Source organism: Aythya ferina (assembly GCF_964211825.1).
Source record: "Aythya ferina genome assembly, chromosome: 12".
Lineage (NCBI taxonomy): Eukaryota > Metazoa > Chordata > Aves > Anseriformes > Anatidae > Aythya > Aythya ferina.
This window is the reverse complement of record NC_140308.1, coordinates 4,600,688-4,623,634: the sequence shown is the minus strand read 5'-3', so window position 1 is coordinate 4,623,634 and position 22,947 is coordinate 4,600,688. Positions and strand designations below refer to the sequence as shown.

At 43.3% G+C, this 22,947-nt stretch overlaps 1 long non-coding RNA gene across 3 annotated transcripts in view; it reads right to left on the bottom strand.

Moving 5' to 3' along the window:
* Positions 1-22,947, bottom strand: part of LOC311443229 — an 86,167-nt gene that overhangs the window by 14,133 nt on the left and 49,087 nt on the right. For 2 of the 3 annotated variants that reach the window (XR_014697132.1, XR_014697133.1), the window contains exons 2-3: positions 9,722-9,812; positions 8,801-8,940 (exon numbers count right to left, since the gene is read on the bottom strand). This is a non-coding gene — a long non-coding RNA (uncharacterized lncRNA). The remainder of the gene's footprint in view (positions 1-8,800; positions 8,941-9,721; positions 9,813-22,947) is intronic. The other variant, XR_014697134.1, reaches the window with a different exon arrangement.

Below are 22,947 nucleotides of genomic sequence, written 5' to 3'. Positions count from 1 at the left end.
AGGAAGTTCCTAATGTGGTGGTTGGCCGGAGACTCAAGGGACTACTTATCTAAAATCACATTTGGGCTCTCAATAAATAGGTCAGTCACCTGAAAGCGATTCCATGCACCAAAGCAGTTCCAGTTATCTTTTCCCAAACATACGGATTTCATTTCCCTTAAATAGAAAACCTTTCAGCTCCAGTTGCCTTCAGAGCCCTCTACTGCCTGACCATGAAGTGAATCCCACAAAAAGGGGGTGAGGACCCCAATGTAGGTGGACTTTGTCTCCAAATGGGGGCTGCAGCAATGCGGGGAGCAGCAACATCTCCAGGGATGGCACCACAGGCTGCCCTGCGTGATGCAGCCGGGGTGCATGCATTATTTCCCAATGGCAGGACAACATAACGAAGCATCTTCCCTGGGCAATCAGCTCATTGCACTGCAGCTGCCAATATGTAAGTTAATATATTTATATCATCCTAGAGCATAATGATTGTCATTTCACGGGCTGGCTCACTGAAAAGTCGGTTTGTGCCTGAATGCCTTTTTAACAGGGACTGCTCTGTTTTGGGCTGTTGTAACAGAAGCAAAAGGAATTTGGGAGTGCAAGAAAGGATTCAGAGCCCCGAATCTTCTGCTCTGTTAGGTCTGTAAGATTCTTGCCCCATAGGATCAAACAAACAGACACAACCAAAACAAGCTGTTAACTGGAGATATTACTCTTTCACCCCTGTTTAATTTTAGCAACTCTGGTAGCTGACTGATGTCCTAGGAAGAAACCCCATTTCACAGTCTTATTTTTATAAGAATATTTTTGGCTTCTGATAGTGCACTTAACACATCCAAATTAATGGAAAAGAAGATTCTTCACTGAGCAGCCTCCCATGCCTGCTTTTCATAATTTGATACAATAGCAAAGCATACATTGAGATTAAAATGTGCTTTTGGATGCTCTATTGCAAGAAATCATTCAGCAAAAAACAAGGCACCATTTTCACAATATCTCTTGTAAGTGAGCATAAATCAAACAGCTCCATTTTACTTGCTGAAAAAATAACACCATCCCTACATATATATATATTTTTTTCTAAACAGAAGTAAAGAAAATTAAATAAAATGAAAAGCAAGCTGTGGACTAATTATCCTTTTCTAAATGACTTCATATTGTAAAATAGCCTATTGAATGCATAATGAACATCATTACCACCAACTGTTTGCAAGTGGAGGAAAGCCGAGCGGTCATCCTGTCATTATCAGCACTTGTTTCGCGCGTGATGCAGAGTGCCAAGGTGAGAGAGATGCTTCCTGCCCTGGCTGCCAAAAAAGCAAGACAACCTGAAAGCTTAGCTATGTTTTGTGGAACCTAGCCCTACCTCCAGCTCCATTTTCTTGTTCTTTCCTGAGCTTTGGCGGCCCCACGTGCTGCAGCAGCCTGGACACGTGCTTTGGGGACTGGTGGCTTTCTGCAGCTGTGAGAAGGGGAGGAAGGGCTGATGGGCTGCCTGGGTGGGAAGGGGCAGTGTCTGCTCTTGTGGGAGCTTTGAAGGGGACGTGGATTTTAGGGCACTCACCAGGGTGGGGGAGAGGGCTCCCAGCCATGACCCGGTGAACATTTCCCAGTATTTATAGCAGATATTCCCTGCAAAGCTCTTCTGTGCTCTGTGGCGAAGAGGTCATTTGTAACAGTTTGGCCCGGATCACCCTGAATGAAAACATCCAATCAACCCCTAATTGTGACAAATTATATTAGTCTGTGTTTGTGTAACTCGCATTGCAGCAACTTAATTCAGGCTGCGCTCGGGTCATAGGAACCAGGCGAGGCTGGAGGGAGGAGCACACAGGAGACCTGCACATCCCTGCCTCCACCCCAGGCAGCCCCTAATTCCAAAGGGCTTGTGTGCTGTCACCTAGACACTGCCTCTCTGGTGTGATAAACGGAGCAGGTTAGTCCCACTCCATGGTCAGTGCTGGCTGCAAGGCCTGGGAAGACAGAACACCCGACCTGTGATCCAGCACCATGTCAAAGTGAGGTGCAGAAAGAGAGGAACACAAGGGGATTGTGTGTCATTGCCTCACTATTCCCCCTTCCTATAAGAGAAGCTCCCTGGGTTCTTCAGAAGCTTTGCTCTTGCCCAAGCTGTGACAGTGAAATTAGAAAAAAAAATCCTAAAATTAATTTTCCTACATGACATATTTTAAAGGGCGCTGTCAATTGGCTTTATAATTACATTTCTAAGTCACAGAAAGATTACACTGAAGGCTGAACTTTACAAAACCTGAATATTTTTATTTTTTTATTTTTAAATTGAAAACCTTTTTGTGGATTTAAATACAATCCTCCAGTGCAGTAACCCCATGTAGCAGCAACAGCAAGGAAATGGCTGGAATATGCTATCCTTGTTCCTCCTGCTTTCTGCCTCTGATTTCCCACTGAGGCTACTACATTTTATGGGATTCAGTGGCTCCTTCTCCAGGGATGAACAGCATGGTTAATCACAAGTACTCAGGTCTCCCCAAAAATCATGACACCGCCCTCGTTTCTCAGTATCGTGAGAAAAGGCTTTGAGTGTCAATATTGGAGGCAAGAGGTTTATTTTGCTATCTGGCTTTTGAGCCTCCCAGATATCCCCACTTCATGCCTTCAGGCTTTTCTCTGCAATGAGAAAAGCCAGAAGCATCTTAGCGGAGAGCTGAGCTTCTCACCTTATCAAATTGCTCCAGGTCTGAGTGAGAAGCTGGGTGTCAGGAGACTGAGCAGGGATATCTGCAGGTCTGCCTATGGGGAAAATTTTGTTCTGGAAACATTGAAATGAGCTGAAATGATGAGCTGCAGCATGGGTGGGCATCTCCTAGTGCCTCCAGCTAAAATTCTGCCTCATTTCTTACCTCATGCCTTGTGTTTTCTATTGAATGAAAGAAAATGCAGCAAGTTTTGTCTACATTTGTCCCCTATCTATTCAGGGGACACTCAGGAAGGGTGTTAAACAGAGATTTGATTTAAAAGCCCACTAGCTAAACTACATTAAATTTTTACATCACTGTTCCACATTGAAATCAGGCTGCTTTCCTTTGAGCTCCCTTCACTTTGAGATGAAGCATGGTTTAACAAGTTAACTTCCATGTGAGCAAACTCACTGCCTAGTAAGGCAGAAAAATAAAAGCACAAAGAAGCTTGACTTTGTAGTGGTTGGGCTTGCCAAATGCGCATAGGAAAGGATGGAGCTCCCTGTGCTCATCCACTACAGGAATCTGTATTAGGTTTTTTCAAAGTCTTACAAACACAATAAGCTAATGCAGTCTCTCAGCGCAGGTAAGATTTATTTCTCTCCTTCTCTAATATATTTGAACCCGGATTCTCTGCTTGTATAATCCATTGGCTTACATGGGTTTACAGCAGATATTGCCATTTGATCTATGACTGGTCTTGGTCTTCTGGCTCTAGTTTGAGTGAGAGAATAGAATTCAAAGGACAATTAACAGTAAAAAAATACTCTTACATGTACTGAAGACAACAAAATTGCAGTCTGGTATCAAATAGTAGTCTAAATAAATAACCCTGGGAAAACCAATTACTTGCACATGAGAATGCTATTGGCAGAAGTGTGAGTATTCTCCTCCTGTGTCATACCCAAAGGACAATATGTAGGTATAAAACGGGTATTTGGTTCTTGAAATAGCATAGCACTGCACCGATTATGATTTAAAAGAAAAATAATTGAAACTCAAGTTAATCAAAAGCTGCATCAGTAGCAAGTGCTTGTAACCTGCCGTGCAGAGTTTGTAAGTGCTTACAAGTGCTTGTAACCTGCTCCTGCAGGGATCCCAGAGCAGACAGCGAAGGTGGCTGGTGGTGCTGGGGGTGGGAGGTGTTGGCACGGTGACCAACAGCACAGGGCAGTGTGAAGAGAGAGCATCAGGAAATTACCTGGAGAACTTGCAGGGAAAGCAGCCCTCTGCACCTACAGCAGAGTACCTCACATAAGCTGTGTAAATACATACGCATATATAGCACATTTCAATTCATTTGTAGGCTACATTGAAAATTTAGGTTGCATGGCTACGACTAGACAAAGTGCATTGTGTGATTTTGTTTCAAAAGTGAGAGTGTTGGCGACTTTAACAGCATTTGATCTGCTGAAATGAGATATGGCCTGGAATAACAAGCAGCAGTTCAAAGATTTATCTAAATATATTTGGCAGTTCCCCCACCCTTTGCTCACAATATGTACATATCACAATTGAGACTATCCCCTGTAAATTACCACCCTCCATGGGGTTCTCCTGTTAAATTATTTCAAATAAGCGAGGCCAAATGCTCTCAACTTAGCCAGAGATAATCAACTAATGTAAAGCAATTTCCAACAGTTATATTCTTCTGCTTCAGGCTCATTAAAAAAAAAAAAAAAGGAAAATTGGGGTGGAAAGAAATAGGAAATGTCATTGATTGTTTGCCAGTGCTGGATCATGTGTCATGTGTGTACGTAAATATTAAGGATAGCAGCACTGGATACCAAGTGTAAGCCATCCTCTGTAACTCAGCAGCAGCAAGACTGGGCTCAAAGCCCCCTGCACTTGCCATCGCTATGGAGACTACGTGGATGAGATGTGGATGAGATCCTTTCATTAGTTGGGAGATCCATCTCCTGGTATAAAGCTGCAGGAATTAGTTTCACTTCCAGGGCTTTTTAATTATGCTCAAATATAAGTGCACAAGTCAGACAAAGAAGTTGCATTACCTCCTAAATTTCAGATTGTGACACTCTCTCCTTCAGGCATTATGTTTGCTGTTTGCATTGACTTTCAATTTACAATAGCCATTTCTTGCTGTAGTATAACACAAATTTTACTGCAAATTCAGAAACTCAATGCAATAGAGATGAAACTTTGTAATTTACATAATCGGAAATGTACTGAGCAATAGCTGAAAGTTCTGATTTTAGACATATCCCTGAAATAGAATGGGATTTTCTTTTTTCTTGTGTTTTGTAAGAAATGACCCATTATTTTTTAAATAATTGTAGAACTCTGCCTTAGTATTGGCAGTATTCCCCATTATCAGTCAAACTAATAGGCCTGGAGAATGAAACCCCCAAAGAAATCCTCCAAATTAGTGAAATAAATGCAGTTAATGATGATAATTAAGTCACTAGGGATAATTGAGAGATTATCCAATTACTATCTATAATTCTTCAGCTTGCAAATAAGATAAGAGTATGTAGAGCTAATCCATTCTGATAATAATAATAATTTAAAAAAAAATAGGGAAAAAAGCACAAAGAGCCCCCAACTCAACAATCATTAAATTTCTTCATGACTGGAGGTATTTTGCCTGTTTAATTGCCTAATCTGGGGTTTTTCTAGTCTAGAATAATTTTTAGGCAGCTGTTGTAACATATTGCTCTTGAGGAATTAGAGATCTTCTGGGTCAGGACTGAATCCCCTGTGCAGGTCCTGAGGAATCCTACTTTTCCCTGGGACTGAGAGGTGCATTTAGAGCAAATGTCCTAGCATAACTATGTGTGAATTGCTTAAAAATAAGAAGGATGAGCTCAGTATGGAGTTCCTGCTCTGAATTCCGATGATAAATTCAGGGCAAGATTTGTACCAGATGTTCCAGACAGAAGCTTTATGCCAGCAGACCCTATTGTGCAAAACGACCCTCAAATCCCCCTGACTTCACCACCAACTGCAGCGACACATCTTGTGGTTGCTGTAGTCCTGCAGAAGTTCACCACCACATTGTCACTGTAGCAAGGAGAGGCTGTTGACCTCCCAGGACCATGGGAGCCAAGGAGAGGTTTTGGTCCCAAATATTTCTCAGTCTGACACAGCCCAGGTCACAGTGGCTAGAGTTTTCTAATTTAGGAAATGGATTAGGAAGAGGAGCCAACATGCAGGAAGACATGGTCAGTTTGTATGGCATAGGTAACATTTTGGGGGGAGATACCTACATTTTTGCTCTAACTTTTGTTACAAGTATTTGCAGGGATCTGTTTCGCACAGGTGATTTAAGGAGATCTAAATACAGCCCCTGGCCAGTCAATTAAGGATGTGTTTAATTTTAACATGTGCATAGCTCTTTTGGATCTCATCCATGTAAATCAATGGCAAAGCTGCTGATGGTTTGATTGGCTTCGGATCAGAGCCAGCGATTTTGATTGTAGAGATCAAATGCTTCAAATTAGACATAAGACTAATGCTTCACTGGATTAGGGAACCAATTAATGGAAGTGGGGTTCTTGTTATAAGATTTCCCTTAACTTCCATGCAGATATTTGTCCTAAACACAGAGAGCATCTTCATTGCCCTTGAATGCATCTTGGTAACTTGGAAAAAAGGAAAGGGTTAATACAACCAGAATACTCTAATGAAGCTATTGCAAGGAGTATGTGATTCTGTACAGGAAATCAAATTGTTGCATTGAAAGACCTCATGCCAAAAAGGTAAGCATCAGAAAGCTATTCCAGTCCTATTTACACAAAAAACTCCCTAGAGCTATCTAGGACTGGAAGAGCTGGACAAGCAAATTGGAAAGATCTGAGATGATGTAGCAAAGTGCTACCCCCTTTCTGCACATCTTTCCTCACCTTTAAGTAGCTGCTGGAGAATAAAGCATCCCTCAGCACAGACCTCATCCTCCACACATACCTCTATGTGAGCACCCCAGCTCTGGCCTCTGCTCAGTCCCCCCAGCCCAGTAAAACTCCATTTCAGGCTCAAACCCCCTCTGCACTCAGAAAAAGTCCCCAGAACTGAGTACATGCAGAGGCTGCTGCTGAAACAGAAAGCTCCTAGAGGAGCTCTCAGCCTACCCAGTGAGCTCAGCCCTAACTTGGGAGCATTTTATAGCAGTGTATTTTTATTTCCTAGGATGCCAAGGGAGCCCGGGGCAACAAGATTGGTTTTGGGGCAGTTCTGTTCCTGATGGTGCCCAGATGCCAGCCTGGAGCTGATGAAGGGCAGCTCCCTTTGGTAACAAACCAGTGTTTGTGGCCGGGCGCATACCGACGCCTGTAACATCAGGACAGCATATTAAGCCACAAAATGTTTCTGTAAATACTGTTTCACACTTGGGTAAGCAAAGAATGCTTTTATCAGAGAGACAGTGCAGGGTGTAAATTACATTTTAATTGAGAAATTGTGAATGCCAGCTTTTGCTTTTTTTTTTTGTTTGTATTTTGCTACTAAAGAGGCCTGGTTGCTTGTGAAAGAGCTGAGCGATTCTCCCTGCAATGAGCCTGCTCTCCATTTTGCAAACTTTCCCTCCTTCCTACTGGCTTTGCTTGCTGCAATTCTCCTCCTTCCTAACAGAGATGTCTCCAGGCCCACGGGTGCTCATGAGCCTCGTTCGCTTGCAGCTTGGCAGTCATCCCTGAAACATTTGCCGGCTGGGAGCGGGTGGCCTGGCTCTCCCTTTGCCCACTGCCCCTCGTCTCCTTGCCATTAGGCAGGTGCCAGCGAGGCTGACAGCCTGCTGAGACACAACCGGGTTGCCTGGGGGTGGAAATCAGAAGAAAGGGCTCCATTGAGAGCCTGGGCATGGGTTGTTTTTCGCTGTGCAGTCCATGAGCATGCTTGCCCCCTCCCCACAGCAGCTGGCAGTGCTGCAGCCACAGAGGGGCTCCCAGGAGCATTTCCGCTGTTGGACACCTGACCACGGCCATCCATTTGGGGCATGCTGTGGTGCAGATGTTTCTTACTCCTTCACACTAAAATACAACTCCTGGAAAGCTGCATTTGCACCTGGGCAGCACCAGGAGCATCTTAAGACTTTGGGCATGTTTGCAGGTCTTTGCCTTCCCTTCATTTTTCAAACCTCAGCGTTGTACCCCAAAGGACTGCTATTCATCTAAGGCTTGGCAGGAGTGTGAGCTCCTGCAGGATCTCTTTTTCCCTGCTGATGGAAAAAAGCAATGGTTTGTAGCTGAAGCAGAAAACATTCTGCTCTCTGGAGTCTAAGACATCCCTCATTCCTGGAAAGGTTTCCCAGGGCCCTGCAAGGGAGGGGAGATGAATAGCACCCCATTCCTCTGGGCACCCCAGGAACCACCAGCACAGGAGCTGGATGTGGCTGGGCAGGAGGAGAGGGCAGAGAAAGGAAGGGTGGACGGGGCCAGATGTACTGAATCGGAGCTCCTCGCGGGCAGCATTCGCTGGCAGGGCTCCAAGAGAGCCCAGGCGGGAGATGCGGAGCTGCATCCCCCCGCTGGGAGATGTGCTGGGAGCATGAAGCACTTCCAGCTGGGAGCGTAGAGCTGCAATTGCAAATTGCACCCTCGGTGCTCAGGGGGGTGAGTCGAGCCCATTAGCCAGCTAATCCTCACAACAGGCTTTTGTGAGGCTACTATTTTGTTCTAGGGAAATGTATGATCTACTGATTACACAGTATCCCAACATGCCAAATGTATGCTTGAAACCAGTAAACAATAAATATTTAATTAGCCGGTCATTTTGACAATAACAACAGGCAACAATTAAGCTGGCTTTTCATTTCCCGCTCATTTAGTTGTCAGTGTCGTATAGTTACAGTTAAAAGCCAGCTCCTGACTTGACCACAACCTTTATTAAGATTGTGAAGATAGAGAATATGTAGGTTTGATCTGAGCTTTTGATCTATGTCTCTGATTTCTCCTGCCGTTGTGCATATTGTGAGAATGACTCAAATAACCATTAATATGATGTGGGTTGAATATGAAAGTTTGAAGTTTTTTCTTTTTAAAGTCTGACAGTGCCAAAGAAGACTTCAGAGGCAATACGGTCATGTTGCAACCCAAAACCACTCATCTACTCCATTCCCACCAGGGCTTCTCTCACGTCACCTGTCTGCATCCACGCTCCTCTTCCACTCCAAGCCTCCCTTCCATCCTCATCCCTCTGCATGTTCTTTACTCCTCTGCTCTTTTTTGTCTACAGTCCTTCTACTGAATCCCAGACAGGCTCGTCAGTGGGGTGTTAAGTTCTGAAAGGAAAATGGAGGAAGAAAAGCCATTTTTCAAGCACCAGATTTAAGTTCTATGACACTTATGTTGGTACCTACAGACTCTATATCCTGGTTCATCTCTTTGTTCTTGTCTTTGTGTAGATCACCGTACTTCACTGGTAGACATCCTTCTTGACAGGCTTACTGGGAAAGACTAAGGCTAGAAACCAAACTCTTCTTACATACTAAACACTTCAGTCTAGAGGGTGGGAGCAGGATTAGATAGGACCTTCTGCCACCTCAGACGAAGCCCCTCCTGCCACTGGCAATGATGCATCTCCTCTTACAAGCAAATCATGGCTTCTCCTAGATGGCTGTCAGCCAGGTGGTGCAGGTATGATAAGGAAAGGAATGGGGATTTTGGCTGGTTGAATTCAAAGCACCAGACTGTAAATGAGGAGACTTGGTTGTAATCACAGTTCTCCTGCTGAATGGCTGTCTGAATGCAGACAAGTCGTTTTGCATCTGTTTCCCTTTCCATCCTTTTCTGTGTTGTCTATGATTGCGAGATCTTTACAGCACATTAATGTCTCCCTGATGTACCCAAATGGCATTTAACACTGTGCAGTCACGACCCTGTTTGAGACATATAAGCACTGCTGTAATGGATAACATGCACACTAGCCATGCATTCACTTATAGATATCACTCCTTTTTACATATTTCCCTTTCACCACCACAATGCCACATCCTGCCCAAAGTCTTCATGAAATGGCAGACTTCTAATTTATCAGTTTTACTTAGTCTTGTTAGATTTTACTGAGTGTTGACGTCAGTTCCAATTTAATTTTGACTTTGACTAGAACTGAAAACGGAGCCTTGAGTCCTCCCTCTACAATAGGAGTAATGTCCTGCAAAATAAATGGAATTAATTGTGAAAGTCAGCTTTGAATCAAGTCCACTGTGTTTAGACCTACTAATCAGAAAGCATTTATAGAGTCACAAGAAGCTGATAAAATGCGTACACAGTTTTAAATATCCCATTGTAATGCATTGTAAACCTTAATTTAAAACCAGACAGCTTAAAAGCTTTATGGATTTGATTGATGATATACCCTCTATATTGATGGCTGAACCCAGCGTACTGTTATTTCTGCTTTGTCTTGCTAACAACAAAGTTTAGAATGATAATATATTTTTATAAAAAGCTTTACTATTACGCTGCTGCAAAAGTGACATTAAATAATGATAATAGTCCTGAGCCACAACTTCACACAGAATCAGTTCTGGAGGCAACAAATTTACATACCGCAGGCACAGAGGCTGCTGGCATTGCAGGGAGAATGCTCCAGATCTCCAAAACATTAGCACGAGAGCATCCCACAAAGCAAAGGAGGAAAGAAAGGCAAATTTGGGCAGCTGATCAATTCAAATCATTCATCTCCAGGTGCCAGCATGAGGCTGGGGGTCTGTGGCTCTCCAGCCAGCCAGGCAGAGGTCACATCCCAAGGGACAGAGCAGCCAAGGGACACCTCTGAAAAACCCACAAGAAATGCTAAGTCCATTAAATTCCCCAGAGGAATTTCTGTTCTGCAGGGGGAAGAGCAAACCCAGTGGTTTGCTTTAATAATGCAGCATTTGTGTTTCATTTTCCTCCTCTGATCCTGCCTTTGTAACACGACTAGAGCAGAGCCAAGGCAAGCAGAGCAGAGGCTCATCCACATAAACCTCACTGAGGGATGTGTTGCCTGTCCTTGCAGAAGGAGCATGGGCCTGACCAAGCACCTTGGGAGCCCTCTGATGCTGAAGACCTCGTGGTGTGCTTTAGCTAGATAAGCAGAGGGACAGACATCTTCACACATCTGAGCTGGATCACATTCGTGTCACCACACAATTCAGGGTGCATAAACCCTCATGGCTCTGTTGCACGGATATGTCAAATTCTGCCTCATTTTTTTCAGGTCAGCAATGAAAAATGTATAACTTGTGCTGACGGGCAGCCAGCCTGTGCAGAACAGTGGCAGCAAATCACATTCAATTAGAAACAATTATGGCAGGAATAAAAATCCACCCTGAGAAATAACCAGGTTAAACAAGAAGTTGCAATGGAGCATGACAGCAAAAGGCATTTTTACATATTAAAACCTGTATGATTTATTCAAGCAGAGTTGAATGATGAATTGCAAATTTGGAAACAACACAGGTTTACAGTTTGTATAAATTAATATTATGATTCCACAAGGCAATATAGTTCAAAAGTCAACAACAATTCTTGAAATACTGTTCAAAGACTTAGGCTTAAATTAAACAAAAAGAAAGCACCTGTTCTAAGCTATACATTAAATGCTGTCCAAAAATCAAATAACTTGTGCATCCTCCCAAACAGACAACAATTTTAAATTCTATCTTCAGCTGTACATTTACGGTGGCTCAAATTTATGTTGATTATATTATCACTGGAAAATACAATATGTAGCAAAAACTACATTATGTCAACAGCAGCTCAAGTTTTTAGGCAGAGTGACTTTCCAAATCTGCCCCTTTAGTTTGTAAGCTAAGAAAATAAATGGCTATCTTTAAAAACCATGTAATTAATGTTTACATGTCTCTGTGTTTAAAATGTAAGCAAGCATTCATGTTCAAATTTACCTTACAAAACCTGTAATTATAATGCTTGCATGTGTAAACTGAGTAGTTAGTAGTTTCACTGTCGGGCACAATTTTAGGAGTCAGATTTTATGATCTCATGAACTTCTGCATTGTAGCCCAGAATCTCAGATTGAAATGAAGTCAAAAGTATTCAGCACGACCAAATTATGCAGTTTTACGTATGGTGTTATGGGTGCATTTTGTGGAGCTAATAACAAGATGGAAAGCTGAAAGAAAATCTACATTTCATATTCCTATATATGCACACATATACAAAGAAATGCAATTTTTATATATATACACACATACATGCATATACAGCCAGCAGGACACCTGCCAATATAAAAATGTATTTGCATGCAATGATACTGAAGTTTTCCACTGCATGGAAATAGGGCTGACTGAGACCTCATTCTTTCCTGGAAAAACAAAAACAAAAACAAAAACAAAAAACAAAAACAGATTTGGGAATCAGACAGAGGGGAGCTGAAATCTTACCTCTTTCGTAGAGGGGAGGTGCTGTATTACAGACAGGCATGCAGAAACACCCCGGGGTGCAGTGAAGGGACGCAATCGCAGATGCTGAGGTGTGTCTGGGCCCCAAACGGGAGGCTCTGAGGACATTTACTGGGTTGAGCCTCAGCATAGAAATGCCAAGTTTCTGCCTCCTGATTTAGTGTTGGAAAGTATTGAGTATTTCAGCCCTAAAGGTGCTGGAACACAATCCCTATGTGGGGTCTTCAAGATCTAAAGTGTGGCTGGAAACAGCCAGGTCCCACATTAGGCACCAAAATCATTTTGTGCCTGGAGAACATGCTTTGGAAATGTGATTATTATCCTTACTGTGCTAAAAATGTGCCAGGCAGTTCACAGATTAGAAAACATCGTGCCTCCTGTCCTGACAAGCCTGCAATCCAAGGTGTCGGTCCAGCAGCTGGGTGCATGGGTATCCCTCACCAAGAGCAGGGGGCTGCCAGACCCTGGGACAGGCAGATCCCATCTCAGGGAGAGCCTGCAGGGGTGGGAAGGGCACGCCTGGAAATCAGCTCCCTTCAGATCCTTCTCCAAGCCAGAGAAAAGGATCATAACAGTCTTTTCTTGTATTAAAATCTCTGAATTTGAGAGAGAGAGGAGAGATGAGGGAGATAGAAATTTATGATTCAAGCAGAGGGGGTTTGATTTTACACATGCATGCAGGCTCCAGGAAAGCTGTAATGCTGATTTTTTACTCTTCCTCAAATGGACACTAAATATTTCAGTCCCCAGATTTTGTCATTATTTCCCACCTCAAGAAAAACTCTATTACCACCTTCTGCATAAATGTTCCTTATTCAGGCACACAAAGGATTGCAGTTGGGGAAGGTTTTCCCTTTTTTTTTTTTTTTTTCCTTACTCCGCTCTGGCTCTTTCAGCTCTTTCATTTATGGATGCTGACAGAGTCCTGGGTTTTGCTCCATTCCCCCAAGTTATCCATCAGTTCCTGCGCCTCTGTTGTCCCAGGACACACTGAATTTAGAAAACTGATCATTAGCAAGTGTTTTCCAAGCCCTTCCTTGTGGAGAACAGAAAGCCATTTTTCAGGTAGCAGCTGACAGATCTGTAGGCACCTCTGGATCGCTCCATTTTGCTAGATTCAATGAACCACTTGACAAAAGTTAATTAGAGTATTGCTGTCTGGGATGGGAAGGCCCGCTGAGAGATAGTGGAAGCATCCCGTTTCTCACAGCAGTTCAGCCAGAAAGCTACCCACCACGACTTTTATTATTAATAAACACACCATACCATAATTATACCTTTTACAAGCAGCATGGATTTGAATCCCATGTTGTTAAACCTCCTGCATTGCTTTGAAAACAAGTTGCACCAGGCCCCAAATGCTCTGCTGGGAGGTGCTGTATACATAAAACTGCTACTGGTGTCAGTAATAACACCAGCAATAAATAGAGATGTGAGCCTGTCGCAAAAACTCCCTCATGCCAGCAAAACCGACTGTGCTCCTACAGGCACAGCTTCATAACACATCAGTTGCTTAATCTGGGAAGCAAAGAGGGCTGTGAGAAGAAGCAGGACTAGTTCCCTATCTCGCATGCTTTATGGATTTTCTGATATTTACTTGTTTCCCACCTACAGGTGAAATGGGCCTATGAGCCAAATTATTTGGAGAACAGGGAAATAAACATCAGCCCAAAAATCTTAACAAAACCAGGTTCTAAACAACTCACAACTGCCAAATAAATCAAAGCCTCCTGTGGCATATGCTGGGGGGTCAGTTTGCCTGGGGAGCGGCTTTTGGCTAAGAGAGACAGCTCCATCCCTCAGCCTGGCCGGAGTGGCAATAACCAGCACAAAGCAAGCCTGGCACCAGGCTCCTGGAAAACAACTCGTAGTTGCCACTAAACAGATCCATCATTTTAGGTATGCTTACCAAAGTAATCATCATTTAGATGAGGAACTGCAGGCAGGATTACAACGTGTCCTGGTGATGGGTTAGTCTTCACGCGTGTCACCGCTCAGATTTTACTAAAACTCCAGGTTTCTGCCCTTTAATAGATTGCCACTAGGTGACTTGAATTTTCCACACTGCAAAGACCATTTGCAGCTCCCATGTGCTCCCAAAGTCTTGTTCAGGATTTGCAGTATCAGGGCTTTCCCATGCACACAGGAGAAGGATGGGGCAGAGCTGCACAGCTGCAGTGTCCTTGGTGCAAAGGAGCTTCACCCTTGCCTCTGTCCTGGCACCAGCTCTCTGACTCCTGTATTTTTTGGAGATGCTGAGGAAGCTTGCCTTCTTTTCAGCTTGTACAGGTAAAATCTGGCCCCTCACTGAGTTTTTTTTTTTTCCCAGAGGAACAGTATTTAGCTCTGCAAGCCAGAGGTCTGCTTAGTTGCAGGAACAGAAATAGGGCCTCAAGTCCAGAGGAGAATATTTTGCAGATGTAGCTAAAATTGGGATCTGGCCCTGGGAGTGCATTTGCAGACATCTGGATATGATGTGCAGCAGCAATGCCTCTGTGGATCAGCAGCATAATTGCAGTAAATAATTCAAGAAACAGCAAATGATGCTAAAAGTGAACCCTGCAGCTTCGCAAAACAGCCGATCGCACTCCTGCCTGCAGCGGGGCTGCCTGCCACGGTGGGCAGCGCAGCGGGTCCCCATGGGGCTGACAGTGATCAAATGGGGCTGCTGACAGCTGGGTAGCCTCTGACACCGTGTCTATAGTCTGTAAATGTGGTGGGATTGCACTTTTCAGGTCCCAGCTGGGCTTCTGGGCTCCCTTTAAACCCCACTATTTTCTCCAAGCTGAGGAACATACAGGTCCAGAGTTGCTCCTGTACCACCTCTGCCTTTGGCCCCTTCCTGATAAGATGTCCTGGCCAAACCTCCCAGCACTGCTCCAGGCCAGAGAAAATAAGCTGTAAGATCAGAGGATGTTAAACTTTACTTATCAGGACAGAAAGATGTTGGTCCCCTTTCAATTGCATCTCTGGCTCCTCCCAGCCCTTTCTGGCTGTGCTCCGCCAATGGCAAACATCACCTTACAGGATCCCTGTATCAAGCTCCCATCTACATTCTCACATTTTACATAATTAGGCATTTGATATTATGCAATATTATGTGAAAATACAGAACTGTTACATAAACCAGCAGTGATGGTGCTGCACTGGGACTCGGCACATTTCCAGTTTTGGAATGACCTCAGCAGATCCCCCTCCCCCTTCCCTTTAGGCTAGGGATGGCTCATTCACAGAAGTCTGGGCAATCACACCAGGGAGAGGGTCAGGAGTAAGAAGGCTTTCCAGCTTCACAGATCTGCACCATCTAGGATTAAGAGGTGAATTTATGTAGTATATTAAGATCTGTTCTCACTTCACTTCTGCATGACCTGGGTGGATGTTTTGAACAGCCACCTTCCAGGTCCCAGGCAGAAGCTGGATGGAGATTTTCCTTTATGCCCATTACTCTTTTCTCTGGCAATCAAGACCTTGGCCAGGAAAATATGCAATAACTCACAGATACAAGGTATAAATACAGAGGGAGTGGAAAGCAGAATTTCTCTCTGTGCAGATGACACTCCGCTATACATCACAAAACCTGGCACATCAGCACCAGCAGCCTCTGATCTAATAGAGGAACGTGGCTTTGCTGCTGGTTACAAAATAAGTCCAAACACAAGGCTGCAAGGAAGAAACTCCTTCCTCTGGGAAAGCAAGACCTTCAGTCATGTAAATGGAGCAGCAATGGCTCCTGCTCGCTTGGAATCCAAATAAGCAGAAAGATATTTTATTTATTTAAATGGGGTCTGGGAGTCCCCCCTTTCCCATCTCCTGCAGAGTACAGCATGCCATTGTAACCAGCTGTGTGCTGAATCCACTGCCCCAGACTATATCTTTTTTTTTTTAACAATTATCAGATTAACATAAAGTCATTTGTCCCACTGCTGGAGTACAATCTTACTTTCATAAAAGTCTGTAATTGTAGTTCGTTCCTTGGAGTGCTCAAAATTCTGACTCACATTTGAATTACAGTTTTGCAAGGACTCCTGATACTTACAATGGGCAAAACCAAATCTGTCTTCTTCCTACCTAGAAGACCAAAAATCTATAGGCAATATGTGGTGGGTGAAGCACATTTGTAGTGAAGTGTAATTATACCCAGAATAATGAACATATGCAAAATATTCCTCTTTGATCTGATGCCTACCTTTTGTGAATCTCTGAGTCATGTTGGTCTCACTTTCTTCACAGCATATGTTTTTTTTTTTTTTTTATTTTTATTTTTGCTGGTGGTGTTAAATGATGTAAGTGTGGAAAAAAGGTTTGGTTTTACTTTGCCTCTGTTATCATCGGTGAACATCATCATCTAATCTGTTCTTGGCAATGACTTACTTCAAGAAGCGTCAGGAAAGCTAGGTGTCCTTGGATTTCAAGTTGAATTTGTTAGGATTTGCTCTTGGAAACATCATACTTGCCTTGTAATAGGATATAGCTTCAGCCACAAGCCCTGGAGAAACAGATCAGACTAATTTTTTTTCATTGTCTAGATAAAATACCACAGCACGTACATGTAAAACATCCAATGTATTTACTACTGTCCCTAACCTTTCTACTTGAACACTCTTCTTCTTCCAAGAACTGTGATCTTCTCCTGAAGCACTACCTACATGTATGTTATGACACTTCCTCCAAGAAAACGTAAAGGGAATGCAATGGCAATTTCAGCAAAGGAATCACAGGGAAGCAGCGGACAGAAATATTACTGATCAATGGCAAGAAAGATTAAAGGTAGTACCATCCTTGTGGCACTCTGCTGAGCAATGAGTGAAGAAGATCAAAGGGATTATCAAGTGCAAAGAGAGAGCTTGTGGCTATTAAGCTGATAAAAAAAAAAAAAGTCCTGTGGGAAACAGAAACAAAACTCTTAGCAAAAGATAAGAATCAGATTTTCTTGTTTCACAAAAGTGAGCATGTTGGAGGGATAGGTATCAGGAATTGCAAAGCCTTCTAACGAGGCTGTAAGGTCAGGCAGCTGGTCCTTAAAGAGCAAAGAGAAACAGATGTGAATCACGGAGGACATGTCACGGAGAATGGATAGAAGAGCTTCTGTAGGCATCAGGATGGAAAGGTCTCTGCGAGGTGCCCTGCTCAGGTACAGTGAAGGCGGAGGAGGGCAGCTAAGATGCAGAGAGATTTTAATGCTTGGATGGTATTGCACACATTTAGATCTGACCTGGCCAAGAAAGGTCACAGTAGCCTTTACATATATTTAAGGCCTTTTTGCAGAAGAGGATTTAGTAGGTTTAAAGTTCAACTTATATTAAATGTTTTTGTAGATAACTTGAAGTGGAAGAAAGAGTGAGCTGGATTATGAATCTTCTTACACCCTTTTACAGCATTTATAATTAACTCCGAAGTCTATTTTTTTGCTACTGGGAAGCAGACTTGCTGTAATCTTCTAATTAATAAATGGCTCAATAAATCATGAAATCTTTTGTCCATGGAGAAACTTACACTTACTGTCAGAAATATTACGCTCTAAAAGTGGTAGTTGACAACTAACCATTTTTTTCCTCCTGCTTTGACTTTTTCTTTTTCATTTATACTTAATTTGAAGATGTTAAATGACTAAATTAGTCAGTGAAATTATCCAGTGAGGGCTGGATGGAATGCCATTTAAAATCTGTGTGAAAGCCCTCCTTGGCTCCAAAGGGCTCTGGGTTGGGTTTTAAGAACAGTTCAGCAACTTGGATTCAGCTTTCCCAGCAACAGCACAGCATCGCCCTCAATGCACTGACCAGGACAATCCCATGCCACGTGTCTCTGGCACAGTGTCTTTCTGGGGGAAGAGCCTGGCCCAGTGCCTGGCACTGTTGGCAAAATTGCAGATGTGGGCTTTGCATTGCAGGCATGCCATCCCACCTGCCTTCCCTTGCCCTTTGGCTTTCCATCTCTTGCTCAGTTAAACTGCAAGCTCTTTCCGGCATGGGCCATCTCTTACTCTGCCCTTTCAAAGCTCAGATTTCTGGAACTTTAAATAAAGGAGCAATAAAAGTTGCCATGGAGCAGCAGCAGCTGACAGGGACCTGGGCTTTGGCATTCATTAGCTGGACTGGAAGCAGCGCTTTCCTCTTGTAACCACCTCAGGTCCCCTTCCTTCCTCCTGAGCAAAATTACAATAAATATTTGCTAGTCTGTGTTTCCCAGGCTTGACACATAAATAAACACCTCGTGCTCTTCTCTCCAGAGGGAATTGGGGATTCTTATCTTCATTTTCTGAATGTGGATGTGAAAACAAAGACAGGTAGGGCAAGACTTTTCTGCTAAAAACATGCATCCCGTATTAATCTAGGCAATGGCTGTGACTTGACAGCCCAGTGGCTTATCATTACATGTAAAGCGGCCCAACAGTAAGCAGCCAACGTGGGAGCTAACCAGCTTGCAGCCTTTCCTCCCACGTTCGCTCTTGAGGCACAAGACATGGGGAACCACAGCAAAAAGCAGAAGTCTTTGTGGTCTTGAGCCATCTGAAAAAGGACATACCTGCCATCAGACCATGAGGACGACAGGGAAGAACAGCTCCTTGGAGACATGCTACAGAAATGCACATCTGGAGGACTCTTAGCATCAGCTGGTGGTGGCCTTTGCTGGAGCAGGTAATGGATTTGATGGACCACAAAGCTGTCCTCACATGGTGTTTTCCTACGATTTACCACTCACAAAAACAGAGATCTTTATTCTGAACAGTATAGATCGGGTATTCTATCACAGCTGTGTCTGCAAGTTGCAGCTGCTGCAGTTGGCTGTTCCTCCTGGGGAAGGTGGTTACAGTGCCTGTGGAGATGAGAAGGTGCACAAGGCAAAGCAGGAAAAATATTTTTGTTGTGCAAAATAAAATCTCTCTCTGAAAAGTTGCTATATTGAGAAAATGTTAGCACTGCATTTAAGACAGCCCCTAAATGTCAAGGGAGCATCAATCATTCACTTTATTTACACTAGTAAAAGACAGAGCCTTCTATATGAGTGCTGACAAATAAAAAGGGGGGTGTGCAACTATTTTTGTTTGAATTCTTAATTATTCCAGAAATATTTCAACTGAAGCTCATCATCTGAATATAAATACTATCCTAGCTGCATGCATAGGCGTGAAAAGAGAAGAATTCCCATTATCAAAGTAATCTGCAGCTCTGAAGTCTATGGTTTCCTGCACCAGCAAATTTCTATCCATTCCTAGTGACTGATGTGTGCAATAGTTTAGGAAAGTGGATGAGTTCCTAATGGAGGATGTAAGGTGTCCGTTAAAGATCAGGTAGAAGAACATTAATTTACCTTTTAAAATATATCGGGAGACAAATAAGGCAATGAAATCATTAGTATGCATGCATTGCCTCTGCTGGATCAAGTCAGACGAGCTCAGCTGTGCCTCCTAATGCTTGCACTGCAAAACACTGCTTGATAGCCTCAACATTTTAATAGTAATAATAATAGAAATAGTAATAATATTTACTGATGGGCAAGGCAGGATGTGATTTAATGGAAGCAGAAATCTTGGGTTTTCTATCTAGCTTGCACACAGATTCATTCTATTTCTACAAATAAAGCCCTGAACTTCTTTTGCTACTACAGCCAGCAGCAAAACAGGTAAAACAACAGCAAGCTGCCTAAAAACAGCCCAGGGAGCCTTAACAAGTCAATATTGCAAACATCCTGCATGAAGCAGGAAAGAAGCAGAATAGAGAGGAATAAAAAAAGAGAGGGCAAACTCTTTTGTTTGGTATGTACAAGAAGCGAATAAACTCCATTCTGCCCAATAAAAGCAAGTTCACTTGCTATCATTTATATTTTACTGCAACCCTCCCTCCTCAGCTTCAGCCCCTTCAGCTGAGATTCCTATAGGCAGACCCTTCCTTTGGCTCTTCAGCAACCCATGGGCAGTGATAAATCACCATTCAAGTGGCAAATTATGCTCTGATTTGGGGTCTCTTAACACGGGGCAAGATCTTCCTTCAGGCGTTGGCCCGATGCAGCATTAATGTGCACATCACCAAAAGGTAAAACAATACTGCAGTGCTCTTTGATCTGGGTATTGTCATGCGGGAAGATGTGTCCTATGTCAGAAATGCTGCTGCAGGAAGGGCTGGGTAGTAATTACCTGAAGATGCTTTAATGTGAAGTTTCCTGCTGAGATTAAGCATGGAAATGCAGCAATATATGTATATATTTATTCTGAAAAGAATAATCATGAGATGTGAGGAGCTGAAGAAGAAGTGTGATCCCAGTCCAATGAGCCTAAGCATACAGAATATTGCTTTACAAAAAAGTTACTTCAAAAGGTGAAATTCTGGAGAACAGAAGGTAGAGGAATTGGTGTGAATCAGATAATATAGGGGAACCAGGCCTTAACAGCTAATTAATCAAGAGAATTTCTTCATGAATTTCCAGCACAGCAGCTCACGGCGACATGGGGCATCCTGCTGCAAGGAGGAGGATGGAGGCATCTCTGTGGCTGGCTGCTCTCAAGCCTCTCTCCAATCCAGCAGCCACTCTTACACATCATTAAGACCCAAGCTCCCCATGGGGAACACCAGCGGTCTCATCAACATGGAGAGCAGCCCTCTTGCTTTGCATCACTGAAGTCTTGAATATTCCCACACAGACCCCATCTGAAACACAGCAGCTTTTTAAGGTAGCTCTGGGATTTTCATGACCAAAATAATACATTCAGGGAGGGTCAAATCAAGGAGATTCCTGATTGTCAGGGCAGCCTGGAAGCCAGGTGAAAGCACAGTCTGGTCCATTTGGTGCTGGTTCATCAAGAATTTGTCATAATTCGGGGCAGGGTGCTCAGATGGAGCCCTATATATATGAATTTTAATTGAAATTTGATTGCAGGAGGCATAAACCAACACAAACGTCAGTGCACTGCTGCTTCCTCCAAAGGTCAGGACAACAAGCTGAAGCCATACCCATACCTTTGCCAGTAGTGGCTATGTAGCAGAACTCACTGATTCCAGCCTGGAAACTGGCAGGGCAGAATGGGAAAACAGCCTCACGGAGCTGGGGATGGAGAGCCCTTTTTGGATTGAGCTGTAATAAAAGAGTATTCTGATATGTTCCAAAGGCACAGCCCAAGTTATCACAACAACATTAATTTACCATTAGGCCTTGCTGGAATCAGAGAGGAAGACTTTGATTTTTAAAAGCAGAGTCAAAGGAAAGCACAAGTGAAAAAAAAAAAAATTCAGTCCTTTTAAAGTCTGACCTAAAAATCCTTGCGGTGTAAAATATGCACTGAAATATTTATGTCAGGTTTCTATGGTTTGTGTGCATACGTATATGACAAAGCAAACTTGCCCTTGCTCCTGTTGGCCTTACACACCGTCTGACTCAAGGAACAGTTCCCAGTGGAAGGGAAAGGGCTGACCATGGCCAGCAGAGGCTGTGTTATAGTGCTGGGAGCCCAGCGGGACAGTACGGCTACCAGACCACTTCCCTGGCCTCTATGGGATTTGGAGAAGAGAGCTCTGGGCATCTCCTCTGCTCTCTAGTACACTCTGGGGATGCTGCTGTCGGAACTCCTGAGGTGCACCAGCTCCTCTGGGGATGGGGTGGTTCCCTTCCCTACAGCAGCCCAGGTTTCCAGAGGCTCAAGCTAACCTTGTGAACCTGCTGATACAAACTTCACTGTCCTTGTGCCAAAACAGATGTGCACTCCCCTGGTTTGGAGGTAACTCATCTACCCCAGGTGCTGATGGAGAGAGTCCCACAGATATTCATGAGCAGCTTGAAGGGCTCTGCACAAAGCATGGCAAACCAGAACAGTGTGAAAAGGATGGATGTAGTGGGTGAAATTTTAGAAAAGGCAAGAAAATGTCTTGCCTTTGTATCAGCAGAAAAGTCCAGCCCCCGTCCCAGAGAAAGGATTTCTCTCTGGAAAAACAGCAAATGCCCAGCTCTGCATGGAAACGAAAGGCTGGATTCAGATCTCATCCAGGGATGATGTTGGGGAAAAGCCAGAGTAAAACCTCAATGTTAACGAGTTGCTTCATATTTCAAGGAGTGTAACAGAGCCGAGCCTCTATACGAGTGTGCCTCTTGGTTTCTAAGGAACCGGCTGTTATTTATGCAGACTATTTACACGTTCTCTTGGCTCTTTACGCAGAGGAAACATTTTATCGTGTGAGCTCCCTCTCTCTTTTTCCTTCCATATACACACATACATCTACTACAAACAGAGAAGGTAGGGCAAAGACGTGTGAAAGAATTCCACATCAGTTTGTTTTAAAGGAAGATATTTCAGGTTGTCAGTGTGAAATTGTCATAAAATATACAGAATTATTATTGTCTGTGCATTTCTCCCTCCTAAGAGGATTCTGCTAATTAAACAAGAAGAGATTATCAAACTTTGTCTACAGCTGATAAAATCCAGCTACAAATTAAAATGCATGTTAAAGCTAATCCATCACAAACTGAAAAATTAAGCTAGTGCATTTGTAATGTTTTTAACATCCTTTGTCCTTCACACAGTGCTCAAGTACTAGAGTTTGAGTTAGTATTTCATATTTTAGTAAAACTGTACCTTCTATAGTTTCTAAAAGCCCATCTTCTTTGCATGCTTAAGACTATGTAACTAATTTACATTGCTTTTTACAAATGGAATTGTAAAAGAAAGAGGAAAATGTAAGCAAGCTAGATTAAAATAAACATTTGCCTCTTTCCAGTGCCAGTAAGTTTTGAAAAGTTTCCTCCTGTTATTACATACCTCTCAATGATTCACAGCAGCAGAAAGCCAAAATGCCACCAAAGAAAGGCTTTTTTCTTTTATTATTATTGGAACAAGCAAGAACAAGGAGTTCTAGAAATTCAGGGGGAGATCCGTTGGGTCCCAGCCTTGTTTGCACG